General features: G+C 36.5%; 1 long non-coding RNA gene across 1 annotated transcript in view; it reads right to left on the reverse strand.

The window, feature by feature from the left end:
* Positions 1–6,560, reverse strand: part of LOC138442724 (uncharacterized) — a 45,096-nt gene extending 38,536 nt beyond the window's left edge. The window contains exons 1-4 of the long non-coding RNA XR_011257861.1: positions 6,480–6,560; positions 3,953–3,997; positions 3,107–3,133; positions 1,218–1,247 (exon numbers count right to left, since the gene is read on the reverse strand). This is a non-coding gene — a long non-coding RNA (uncharacterized lncRNA). The remainder of the gene's footprint in view (positions 1–1,217; positions 1,248–3,106; positions 3,134–3,952; positions 3,998–6,479) is intronic.
* Positions 6,561–11,925: the final 5,365 nt, after the last annotated feature.

The following is an 11,925-nucleotide window of genomic DNA, read 5'->3' on the forward strand; positions in this document are numbered from 1 at the left end:
TCTTTTTTGCAACACAGAGCTTAATTCCTCTTACTTCACCCTTAGTGGCCTGATAAGATCATTTGAAGTGGTAAGAAACACAGAGTAAGTACTTTGGGGCAATGAAACTTTGTCAGAAGGAAAACTTGGGTGAAATCCAGTTTCTTTCTCAAAATTCAGATTGAAAATATTTTGATTCATCAGTTTTTCTTGAGATACATACATAAAATAAATACATACTGTATATAATCTTCAGTTAGTTCAGTTGCTCAGTTGTGTCCGACTCTGCGACCCCATGGACTGCAGCACACCAGGCCTCCCTGTCCATCACCAACTCCCGAAGTTTACTCAAACTCATGTCCATTGAGTTGGTGATGGCATCCAACCATCTCATCCTCTGTTGTTCCCTTCTTCCTCCTTCAATCTTACCCAGCATCAGAGTCTTTTCTAATGAGTCAGTTCTTTGCATCAGGTGGCCAAAGTATTGGAGTTTCAGCTTCAGCATCAGTCCTTCTAATGAATATTCAGGACTGATCTCCTTTAGGATGGATTGGTTGGATCTCCTTGCTGTCCAAGAGACTCTGAAGAGTCTTCTCCAATAGCACAGTTCAAAAGCATCAATTTTAATTTTACTTGACATGAATTCAGATATTTAAAAGGAATATACCCTTTTGGTCTCTTTCTCTCTTTTATATATATTTTAAATGAAAGCAAACTTGGGTGGTAATCATTGTAGAAGTCTCAAGGTTTGTAGAGTTTCCATCAAGAGTGCTGACGCTTTTGTGTTAAGGAGATTTGTTGCCTTGCCTGGAGATGAGAGCATTTCTAGATTTGGTAGTTTCAGAGTGGGCAAAAATAAGCTTGAGGTAAAATGTACTGTTTGAAATTTCTTAACCTAATTTCTGTAAGCTGAAATTTTGTCAAATGCTATGGGCATTATGAAAAGAATACCTTTTTAGACCTGCTGAAATTCTGATCTAAAGATCTTGGAGGAAAATGAGTTTATAACTCATGAGTTTTACCTTAGGTTGATTGCTTTGGTTCCATTCTGCCATAAATTTTTATGGTTCAGAAGAATTATTCTTACCTTTTCTGAGATTAAATATCAATTGCTTTTATCAGTATAACCATAGCAAAAAAGTCTTACCCAAAGAAGCCCTAAAAAAAAAAATTATTGTGAGAGCTTCAGCCCATTAAGTAGATTTGTAGTTTATAGTAGCTAGAAAATGAATACTTACCCCAAGTTGGTTCAAGATAGAAATGATTAACTGGGGAAGAAAAAAATATCAAAGATCAGTGAATACAATGGGTTTAACTTTTAGCTTATTTTAACTTTGTATATAAGCTAAAATATTTTCTATATGAAAATCTTTGTTTTTGCTAAAAAATTAATTCCATTTTGCTGCTTGTGTTTTATTTATGTGATGTAGATTTTAAAATGAATATACAATATTTAGATTTGAACGCCCTTAATTCATAGAAGTGTTTTTTTGTAACTGCCTTGTAATGGTATTCACTATATCTGAAATACAGAAAATTGATGTGAATGGTTGAGAGACTGGCTGTATACACTCACATACAAGTGCTATCTTTCTTAAATTATGTGTGAATTCCCTGTGTGAACAATACTTGAACCAGAATTTTAGGACAGCTATGATTTTGCTTGAAGGATTTGCTTGTACAGGCAGTTTCACTGGTTAAGTATTGCCTTGTAGCTTTCATGTGGCCCTGTTTTAAGAGACTGGCAGCTTGCTTGAGGAATTGACCCATGTCAAAAAGGCAAATGCCTCTATTTATAGTGCTGTCCATCCCAACATATATGCAAGAATGTGTAAGCTAAACACTGATCTGCTTATTCTTAGGCAAGAACAATACCCTTAAATAAAGTTCAGAAAAATAAAGTATAGGTATTATGAAATCAGATTTGGTAACCCTTGAATAAGTCGTATGTGGAAGAGACTTTGGAGGTAAATCAATACATCTACCCAAGGTCACACAGCTAATTTAAAGATGAGCTTAGAATCTGGACTTACCCACCACAGGCCAGCGCTCTTTTAGCCATTTGATGTGAAGGTGAACTTGCCGATTTTGGAATCATTAATAATTAACTATTGACAGTAGTTTCCCCAGACATTTTCAGAATATGTATTCATATATATATGTATGTATATATAAAAATTCTAACATGATTAGGAGTATGCTAGAACTTTTATGATTTACATTTGGAAATGGGCTATCATAATGCTTAGAGTGGCTTGTAGAAAGAGCACTAATTAAAACTTGGCTTGTGCTCTTATTTAGTTTGACCTTAAAGTTTTTGGAACACTTAAATATTCCTCAAGATGATTGCCTTTAAATAATCTGTATAGACAAATCCTGAAAAGTTTTACCCCAGGCACACAATGATTTAGGCCTGACTTTCTGCCATTTTTATGAAATACTGCAGGTCTCTAATAAGATGCCATCAGCTATAAAGTATACCATTTAGTTAATGATGCATCTTAAGGAAAAAGATATCCCAGGTTAAATACATCCGCTGTGAGATATATCTAGATTTCAGAAAATGTTTGTGTGCAAAGTATGTGGGAAATGAAATTTTTTAGTTTTCTGTTTTTTAACTCCCAAGTGTTTCACCTGTGTTTTCATAAACTGAGATTCAATATAACTATATCAATATAGGGCCTCATTAAAAAGTTGAACTTTGTGCAGTTCAGTAAAAAATTATCTATTGGGATTTAAGTTTGATTATAATATATTATGCATTTATGCACATGCTTCATTAGTGAAGAAATAGTCAAGTCTATTTCATCTCTCCTAAAGTAGTTTCTTCTATAACTCTTAAATCTTTTGACTCTTCACCTTCATCCTCATCAATGATAGAACAGGTTGTTTTGTCAGTTTATAGTTTGGAGAAGATGAATAAGTGCATGTAGAGCTGCTTGCATGCATTAAGGTAGTTTTCTGGCTTTGAACTTAACAACTGTGCTTTATTTCATTTCCAAATGAACTGGATTAATAAATACAGTAATTTGTAGGATGAACTGGCTCATCTTAAATGTAATGTGTTGTTGTAGGTGTTGAATGTAGTATTTTTATAAACTTTATAGATTAACAGGGCAGTATTTACCGCTATGGGATCACTGAGTGTCAGGACCTAGAATAAAGAAGATACAATCAAATAATCAAGAAGTTATAATTCAGCATTTTATCTTTTGTATGTTATATATTTTATAATAACTTGATTAATGAAAACATGCTTTTTGGAATTCTTAGCATATATAAAATTACATCAGTAAGATTGACATTCACTGATATTTTAAGGCTTCCACTCCCCACCACACCATGGTACCCACCTAGCCTTCACACCTGCTATCTCTGGAAACATATAGTCCAAATTTTTTATTCTGTTGTTGTTGTTGACTGCAAATGTAGCTGGGATTTCTTGGAAAGGCGATGAAACTTACGCTTATGAATTGGAAAAAAGAATCTTTTTTTTTTCTTTTTTTTGGGAAAGACTCACAGGTTGCAGAATCTCAGTTCCTTGACCAGGAATGGAACCTAGGCCCATCAGTGAAAGTGCCAAGTCCTAACCACTGGACACCAGGAAATTCCCAACAGCTTCACAACTTTAATACTATAATTTTCTATAATTGTAATAGAGGTATCGTTAAAAATTTGGAATTAATATGCTGTTTTATACACTATTTTTTGGTTTGTGACTTTGTCATTCTGTGTAATTTTTCCTCATCCAGTAAAGTCTTGTCAAAAGTAAAATTTACATAATCCTTTTATACCATAACCATAACCTTCCTAGTTCAAAGGCTTCACTAATGGTTTCCACTAATGGTCCCCAAAGGATAAAGATAACCATTATTTTTGGTATCAACTTCTTTTCCAAATGAATCTCAAGAGTTTTCAAGGTTTTTGTTTTTGTACCCATTTAAATACTTTCTTAAAGGAAAACTTTAATTACCTGATTTGGATTATTAGGAAATGGAAAGGGAAGAGGAATTGGAATCTACAAAAAAAAGGGGGGGAGGGGAAGTGAGTTGTGAATAAAACAAAGTAGAACATTTTGTTTTAGTTTTTTTCCTCATGTGTTCATTGATTACTTATCCATCCATCCACCCACCCAAGTATTTATTGAGCAATTATATGCTCTCATGGAGCCCACCTTCTAATTGGTGGAAATTAGACTCTAGAGTGAACTTCAAGTCATATTTTTCTTTTAAAAAGTATACTTGTTTTGCTTAGTTAGTCAAACATAACAAAGCCCAGAAACCTGCCTTAATCATTGATATAGTTATGGTAGGCCATCTTTGCCTGAGTTTTAATACTGTTCTGCCATCTGATGGAAGGAAGAGCATCTGTTTCAAATACTAGTAATTCTTTTTATTGCCACATGTGTGTGCTAAGTCGCTTCTGTCATGTCCAACTCTTTGCGATCCAATATACTGTAGCCCATCAGGCTCCATCTGTGCATGGAATTCTCTGGGCAAGAATTACACATAGACTTACATAATTTTAGGCATATGATTTTAGTAGCAATTAATAAATTCAAATTATAAACCAAGACTCCAGGGTTTTGCATCAATTTAAAACAAATCTTACTGGATTTCAGCAAAAAAAAAAAAAAAAAAAAACCGAAAACAAAACCAAAAAAGGAACCAGTGTACCTGACTGGAAACAAAATAAATAGCAGTTAGTTATAAATGCAAAACTTAGAAATTTAGTGTCTTAAGAGTCCATTGCATGCAGGCTAAGTCCTTATGCTTCAGTTGTGTCTCTTTACGACCCTATGGACTGTAGCCTACCAGGTTCCTTTGTCCATGGAATTCTCCAAGCAAGAATATGGGAGTGGGTTGCCATCCTCCAGGGGATCTTCCTGACCCAGGGGTTGAACCTGTGTCTCTTAGGTCTCCTGCATTGGGAGGCAGGTTCTTTACCACGAGTGGCACTTGGGAAGCCTAAGAGTCCATTCAGTTCAGTTCAGTTCAGTCGCTCAGTCGTGTCCGACTCTTTGTGACCCCATTAGGTCATGTGAAAACATTAAAGGGAAAGAATGTTCCACTGAGGACAGTCAATTTAGTGACAGCTTACAAAAGCCTATTTAAAGCGGAGACACAGTTTGAAATTAAATATAAGCAAAGGGAAGGTGTTTTGTTACATTTAAACATGAAAAAAACTTATGCAAAGATGTGTTTCTACTTTAAAAGTATTTAGATGATAGACAAGAAGTTAAACAAGATGCTGTTTTTGGCATCCCACTCCAGTACTCTTGACTGGAAAATCCCATGGACGGAGCAGCCTGGTGAGCTGCAGTCCATGGGGTCACTAAGAGTTGGACGTGACTGAGCGACTTCACTTTCACTTTTCACTTTCATGCACTGGAGAAGGAAATGGCAACCCACCCCAGTGTTTTTGCCTGGAGAATCCCAGGGATGGGGGAGCCTGGTGGGCTGCCGTCTATGGGGTCTCACAGAGTCAGACACGACTGAAGCGACTTAGCATAGCATAAACTTTTCAAAACCACATTGCCTAACTATTGTTTATGTTACATGTCCCAGCCTATGTTGTAGCCTCATTGCACTGGTTGTTCCCTGAGTTGCCACATCCTCAGCACTGACTGTTCCCTGTGCCTGGAGTGCCTCACTCACTTCTCAAAACCTGGCTTGGCTGCCTCTCCTCTGTGAATGAACTCTGACACACAGCCTAAGTCAGTTGGTTTTGTATTTGCATCTAGAAGCACTTAGCAAATTATTGGGTTGGCCAAAAAGTTCATTGGAGTTTTTCCATTAAGATGTTACAAAAAAACCTGAGCAAAATTTTTTGGCCAGCCCAATGCATTTACTTTTTTTTTTTTCATTTATGAATCTCTTTTCTTTATCAGATTGCAAGCTTACTCATATTTTTTGTTTTTCTAGCGATTATTATAGACCATTTTATCTGGCAGACAGTAAATATTAGCCAAATGAATCCTGTCTGTCCCAATAAAGGTGTCTCTGTTATGTAGTTAGCATTGTTCTGGCCTTTATTAAACAAGATGTTGTAAGAATTCAGATATTAGAGATTGAAGAGGGTACAAGAAGAGCAAAATAATTATATTGTTTGACCTGTGAGAAGATGTTAGGGCTGGGGGGAGAAACTTTAGAGAAGGCAACAAGGTGATTTAAAAGGAGAAAAAGAACAGGTAATATAGACAAAAGTTAGCATTCCCTTCCTGAAAGTAACTAAGCTCATCATAGTCGAGGTAATTCAGTATAACCACTTCTTTGATTGCAAGTGTAAGGAGAAGTTGGAAGAAGTCACTGAAGCCCTGGAGGGGTACTTGCTTCCCTGGTCACACTCTGCAAGCTGTGCAGGGAGGGAAGTCTGAATAGCTGCTGCCTGATGGTTTCTTAATGCCTTTTATGTCTGTGTCCAAATCTGCAAAGTGTTATAACCATCATCCGACTAATAACCACTTTTCATAACTTGAGATTCCCCAAACCCATGCTTACCAGGGGCAGTTGTACAGGTGGGGGAAATGGGATCTGTGGGAAAAATGGTGCTCCTTGGGGTGGGTAAAAGTTAAATCTCTGTAACAAGAGACATGATGTCAGTCATTTCAAACATTTAAAAACTTAAAATGATGAACGTATCATTTGAAAATACAACCAGAAGTTTACCTGAGCACTGGAACTTCCTCCAGATTGTTCAAGCTTGTGAAACAACAACACATCAAGGTAAAACATGTGGCAATGCATTATTCGTTACAAAGAGATTTGATTCTAAATAAGAATGGACCTCAAGTCACTATCAAGCATTATACTCAGCAGCGATGTACCTTTCCCTCTGGAATAAAAAAGCAGTTGAGTCTAATGTACAAACTGTTATATTTAAAATGGATAACCAACAAGGGTCTATTGTGTTGCACAGGGGACGGTGCTCAATGTCATGTCATGTCATGCCTGGATGGGAGGGGAGTTTGGGTAGAATGGATATATGTCTGTATGTATGACTAAATCGCTTTGCTGTCTACCTGAAACTATCAGAACATGGTTAATTATCTATACTCCAATATAAAATAAAAAGTCTAAAGAAAAAAAAGCAGTTGAGTCTAATAAAGAAAGATTGAATTAATTTTGTCCAGTAATTTAGACATTGTACTTTTTACCTTTAAACTTATTTCCAAAGAATATTCTTCTGTACCTTCCATACGACTAGTTACATATTGCATATCTCTTTATCTGCAAATCAACAATGTTCTCAGTTTAATTCTCAGCACTTAGAACTTCAAAGTAGAGAGAGTATGGAAATGTAAACTTAAATTTGGTATCCCAAATAAAACTTTGAAAGCTGCCTCACTTCTCTGAGAGCTCCTTTGTTACAAAATGTGCAGGGAGCAGGTGTTCCTGCCTACTATTAATAGCTGTGCTCAGTCAGCTCAGTCCTGTCTGACTCTTTGTGGGCCCCATAGACTGTAACCCACTAGGCTTCTCTGTGCAGGAGCTCCTCCAGGCAAAAATACTGGAGTGGGTTGCCATTTCCTATTCCAGGTGATCTTCCCAACCCAGGGTTCGAACCTATGTCTCTTGTGTCTCCTGCATTGGCAGGCAGGTTCTTTACCACTAGTGCCACCTGGAAAATCCTCCTGCTTCCTTGGTGCCCTACATATTCAGATCATAATAAGCACAGCTTAAACTCACAGATCTCATTTGTATAGATGAGGAAGCATATCTATAGTCAACATGAGACAAGTTGGGGTGAGGATACTGTAAATGAAACAATTTAAACTGCCTAATTAAGACTTAGGTCAGTGTGGAATACTTGCTCTATATTTCAAAGTTTATTTGAGAGCTTCCTATATCCCAATTAGGACTCTTAAGCACATTCATGCACTTTTATGATCCTTGCACAGATCTGAGGTAGTTCTTATAACTCATGACACAGGCTAGGAAGCCGTGGGTTATTTCCTCGCTCAAGGTCATACACTCGCAGGACTTCCCTGGTGGTCTGGTGGCTAAGACTTTGTGCCCCTAATGTGGGGGACCCAGGTTCGATTCCTGGTCTGGGAACTAGATCCCATATCTTGCAACTAAGGGTTCGCATGCTGCAACTGAAATATTCCACATGCCACAATGCAATCAAAGATCCTGTGTGCCACAACTAAGACCAACTCAACCAAATATATATATGTATATATACACATGCGTATATCTTTTAAAAAGGTCATGCAGCTTGCAGATGTCACACAGAGCTGGGATTTGTACCGGGAAGACCCTTGGATTGAAGAAGAGTGGTAAATTCCTGGTTCTACAATTTTCCTGGGGTCCACTTTCCTCTTCCATGAAATGAAAAGATACAGGAAAAGACGCAGACCGAGGTACTGTCTCTAGGACAGAAATGGAATGGAAAATTGAGGGCAGTACTCACAGGGACGGGCAAAGCAGTGGCCATAATCAAAAGGCCAGCCAGGAGAAGACATTTCATTCTGAAGGAGGAGTCTGGAATTGAAGGGTTAGGAGATCATTTTTTAAGTTTTTTTCTAGGTCCTATTCCTGTTATTAATAGACTGTTTAGTCAGAGTGTTGAAATAGTGATGAGACCACATTCTGCCCCTAGATCCGGGTTTTGTAAGCCTACATCAGTGCTTTAAAAATGGTGTTTAGACAAGACATACATTCTCTGGTTCATAACGTTACTTACTCTTACCACTCTTGTAATCTCACGGTTCAACCTGTACTGCTTGTTCTCTGAAGTTATTCAAATTTGTGATCTCTACCCACAAATCAAACATCAATGTCATAGCATGCTTATTATTGGAGATATAGTACCACTGGCTCAAGTGAGATTTCATACGTATACAAATAAATCCACCTTGAGCTTCTACTCCCATGAGATTTACCAGGTCTTCACATGGTATGGATGCTATTACTGACAATTATAATTTCTCAAGAAGAAAATGACACGGGAAAAGTCTTAAAAGGCATTTTGGATTGGTAGAGAAAGTGCACATTATGAATAAACTAAACAAAGCAAGTCCATGTGGTCTTTACTGGCCAGTAGTTTCTGAAAGTAAACCTTTTTATGATCTCAAATCACATTTAATTCAGATTAACTTACCTTAGGAGTTTCAGACCAAATCACTGTACTCTAGAATTGAATTTTGGAAGAAAGATCAATTTCATCATATTCCTATTAAGACTTGTCCCCAGCATCTGCAGCAAGTTATATCTCTTGATACGCAAGTCACTCTTCAACTATTTTACCACATATGTACTTGAAACAACTCAGATTTATCTTTGTGCTATTTCAGTTTGCCCGAGTTTAGGCAGCTCATCTCCCTTTCCCCTTTTCATGTTTCTTCTTTGTATTTTTCTTCCTTCTGCATTCAAACCCTCAACTTTTTTTCTTCCTTTGAAAAGTGGACCTATTCATTAAATTATCCAACACAATAAATTTTACCAAGTGCAATAGAATCAGTCCAAAGTATACTGTGTCTTTTCAATTACCTTCACTTCAAATGGTCCTTGGGCAACAAATTCAAAGAGTTGTGTGATCTAGAATCTCCATGCCCATCTCATATTTAAGCCATATTGCTGATGCCTTTGTGGTCATGGGTAATGTGAGTCACAGAATTTGAAGCTAAATTGAATAATTGGTTCTACACTAGGAACACCAATGTCTAAAGAATTTAAATTACACAGAGACAGGCTTAAAGACTGATTACTGAGAAAAAACTTAATCTCCTTGGCTGGGATTAATGTCTTTATTGCAAACAACTCACAATAAAAAATTGTGATTATTAAGGATATTAAAGTGCTTTTACAATAGATCATCCAAGACAGTTATACATGTGGGAGCCTTAACTAGTAAACATTTCAAAGTTCTAAAACTTTATATTATTAAATAATATTTTTATTTCAAAATGAAAGTTATTTTCAAATAAAACATTTTTAGTGAATATTTAGGTAGTATCCTTAGCATTAAAATCACTTTCATTATTTAAAAACATTTAAAATACTTAGAACATTAAAAATAGTAAATCAGGTCTTTTAATTTTCTTATCTGAATAAACGTGCAATTAGAAACTTGGTTTCTAATTAGTTAGGACCTCCTGTGATATTTCTGTGTAGGCACGTGTAAATAACATTTTGAATTTGGGGATAATTTCTAAATTTATTTCTGTACTTTAAAGAAATTATAAACAATGCTTAATTAGTTTCTAAAATGTATTTTTAATTGAAGAATAATAACTTTACAATATTGTGATGGTTTCTGCCATACATCAACATGAGTCAGCCATAGGTATACATACGTCTCCTCCCTCTTGAACCTGCCTCCCACCTCCCACCCCATCCCACCTTTCTAGGTTGTCTCAGAGCCCCAGTTTGAGTTCCCTGAGTCATACAGCAAATTCTCACTGGCTAGCTTAATTAGATTTTGATTAATCACAGTGAACTTAATTATTTAGACATGATCTGGTGTGATGTGCTCTGATTAAGAACAAGTGAGTCAGTAAACTAAGAAAAGAGATAATAAATACAATTCTGATAAAAAAAAAACCAATTCTTCCACAAATATCCTTCAGATAAAACTCCCAGGGGAATATTCTTTCAGTCACTATTACAAAACATCTCTAAATAACAACACAGTTTTGATTATTTGAAAAAGACAATTGTGCTGACATATTCCATTTCCGATGGGGATGTGGGGACTCCCTGTGGTCTCACGGTTAGGACTCTGCACTTCTGCTGCAGGTGCAGGAGTTCAATTCCTGTTCAGGGAACTAAAATCGCAAATGTCAAGTTCGTGGCCAGAAAACAAAAAGATGGGATAATATGTAAAAGATATTTCATATTTAAAAGAATATATGGTAAGTAGATATTTAACTGGGTGACAGTTTTTTTTTATTGCCTTGTTTCAGCCCTTGTTAAACTTTATTTTGGTATCTTCTTTGTACAAGCTGGCTTTTACTGTATTAATAGTTACCAAAGAAGAGCTCAAATAAAGATACCAGTTTTCTCTTAGGACACATTGTCTTGCTATCAAATGATATTAGTACTGTTCATCTCTGACTACACTGGACATCAAGACTCCTCAGGGCTCTTCACTGTCTGTTATCTTTACAGTCTCTTTATTTTGAGGACATGAAATGTGTAGAGATTTTGCTGGGCCTCCTTTTTATCAGACAGACATGGACACCCACACAGAAGCTAAAATTAGTTGTATCAAGCAGTGTATAATCATCCTTATTTTAAACTGAATTTGGTGAAGAGTGCTTGGCTTTAGTTTTTTCTGTTTAAACTTAAATTATGACAAAAAACATTAATGAGCAGCTACCATTTAACAACTGAATATTTGTTTGCCATAGGAAACATCCCCCTCAACCACACTTTTCTTTTTGTTTTTAATTATTTTTAATTGGAGGGGAATTGCTTTACAATATTGTGTTGGTTTCTGCCATACATCACCATGAGTCAGCCAGAGGTATACATATGTCCCCTCTCTCTTGAACCTCCCTCCCACCTCCCACCCATCCCACCCCTAGAGGTTGTCTCAGAGCACCAGATCTGAGTTCCCTGTGTCACACAGCAAATTCCCACTGGCTGTCTAATTTTACGCATGGCATTGTATATGTTTCAATGCTACTCTCTCAACTTGTCCCCTCCTCTCCTTCCCCCAGTGTGTTTACAAGTCTGTTCTCTTATGCCTGCATCTCCGTTGCCATTAGAGTCATTTCTAATGAGGTGGATGAACCTAGAGCCCATTATACAGAGTGAAGTAACTCAGAAAGAGAAAACAAACTAGAAATCTAGAAAAATGGTGCTGATGAAATTATTCTCACTTTTTTAAAAAGTAGTAGGTTCTAGAAAGTGTGATTTGATATGAACTATGAGCCCTGGGTTGGTCATTCACGTATAATTATTTAAGTAAATGACTGTAAATAAACTTGAATAAGCA

This window comes from Ovis canadensis, chromosome 6 (assembly GCF_042477335.2).
Source record: "Ovis canadensis isolate MfBH-ARS-UI-01 breed Bighorn chromosome 6, ARS-UI_OviCan_v2, whole genome shotgun sequence".
NCBI lineage: Eukaryota > Metazoa > Chordata > Mammalia > Artiodactyla > Bovidae > Ovis > Ovis canadensis.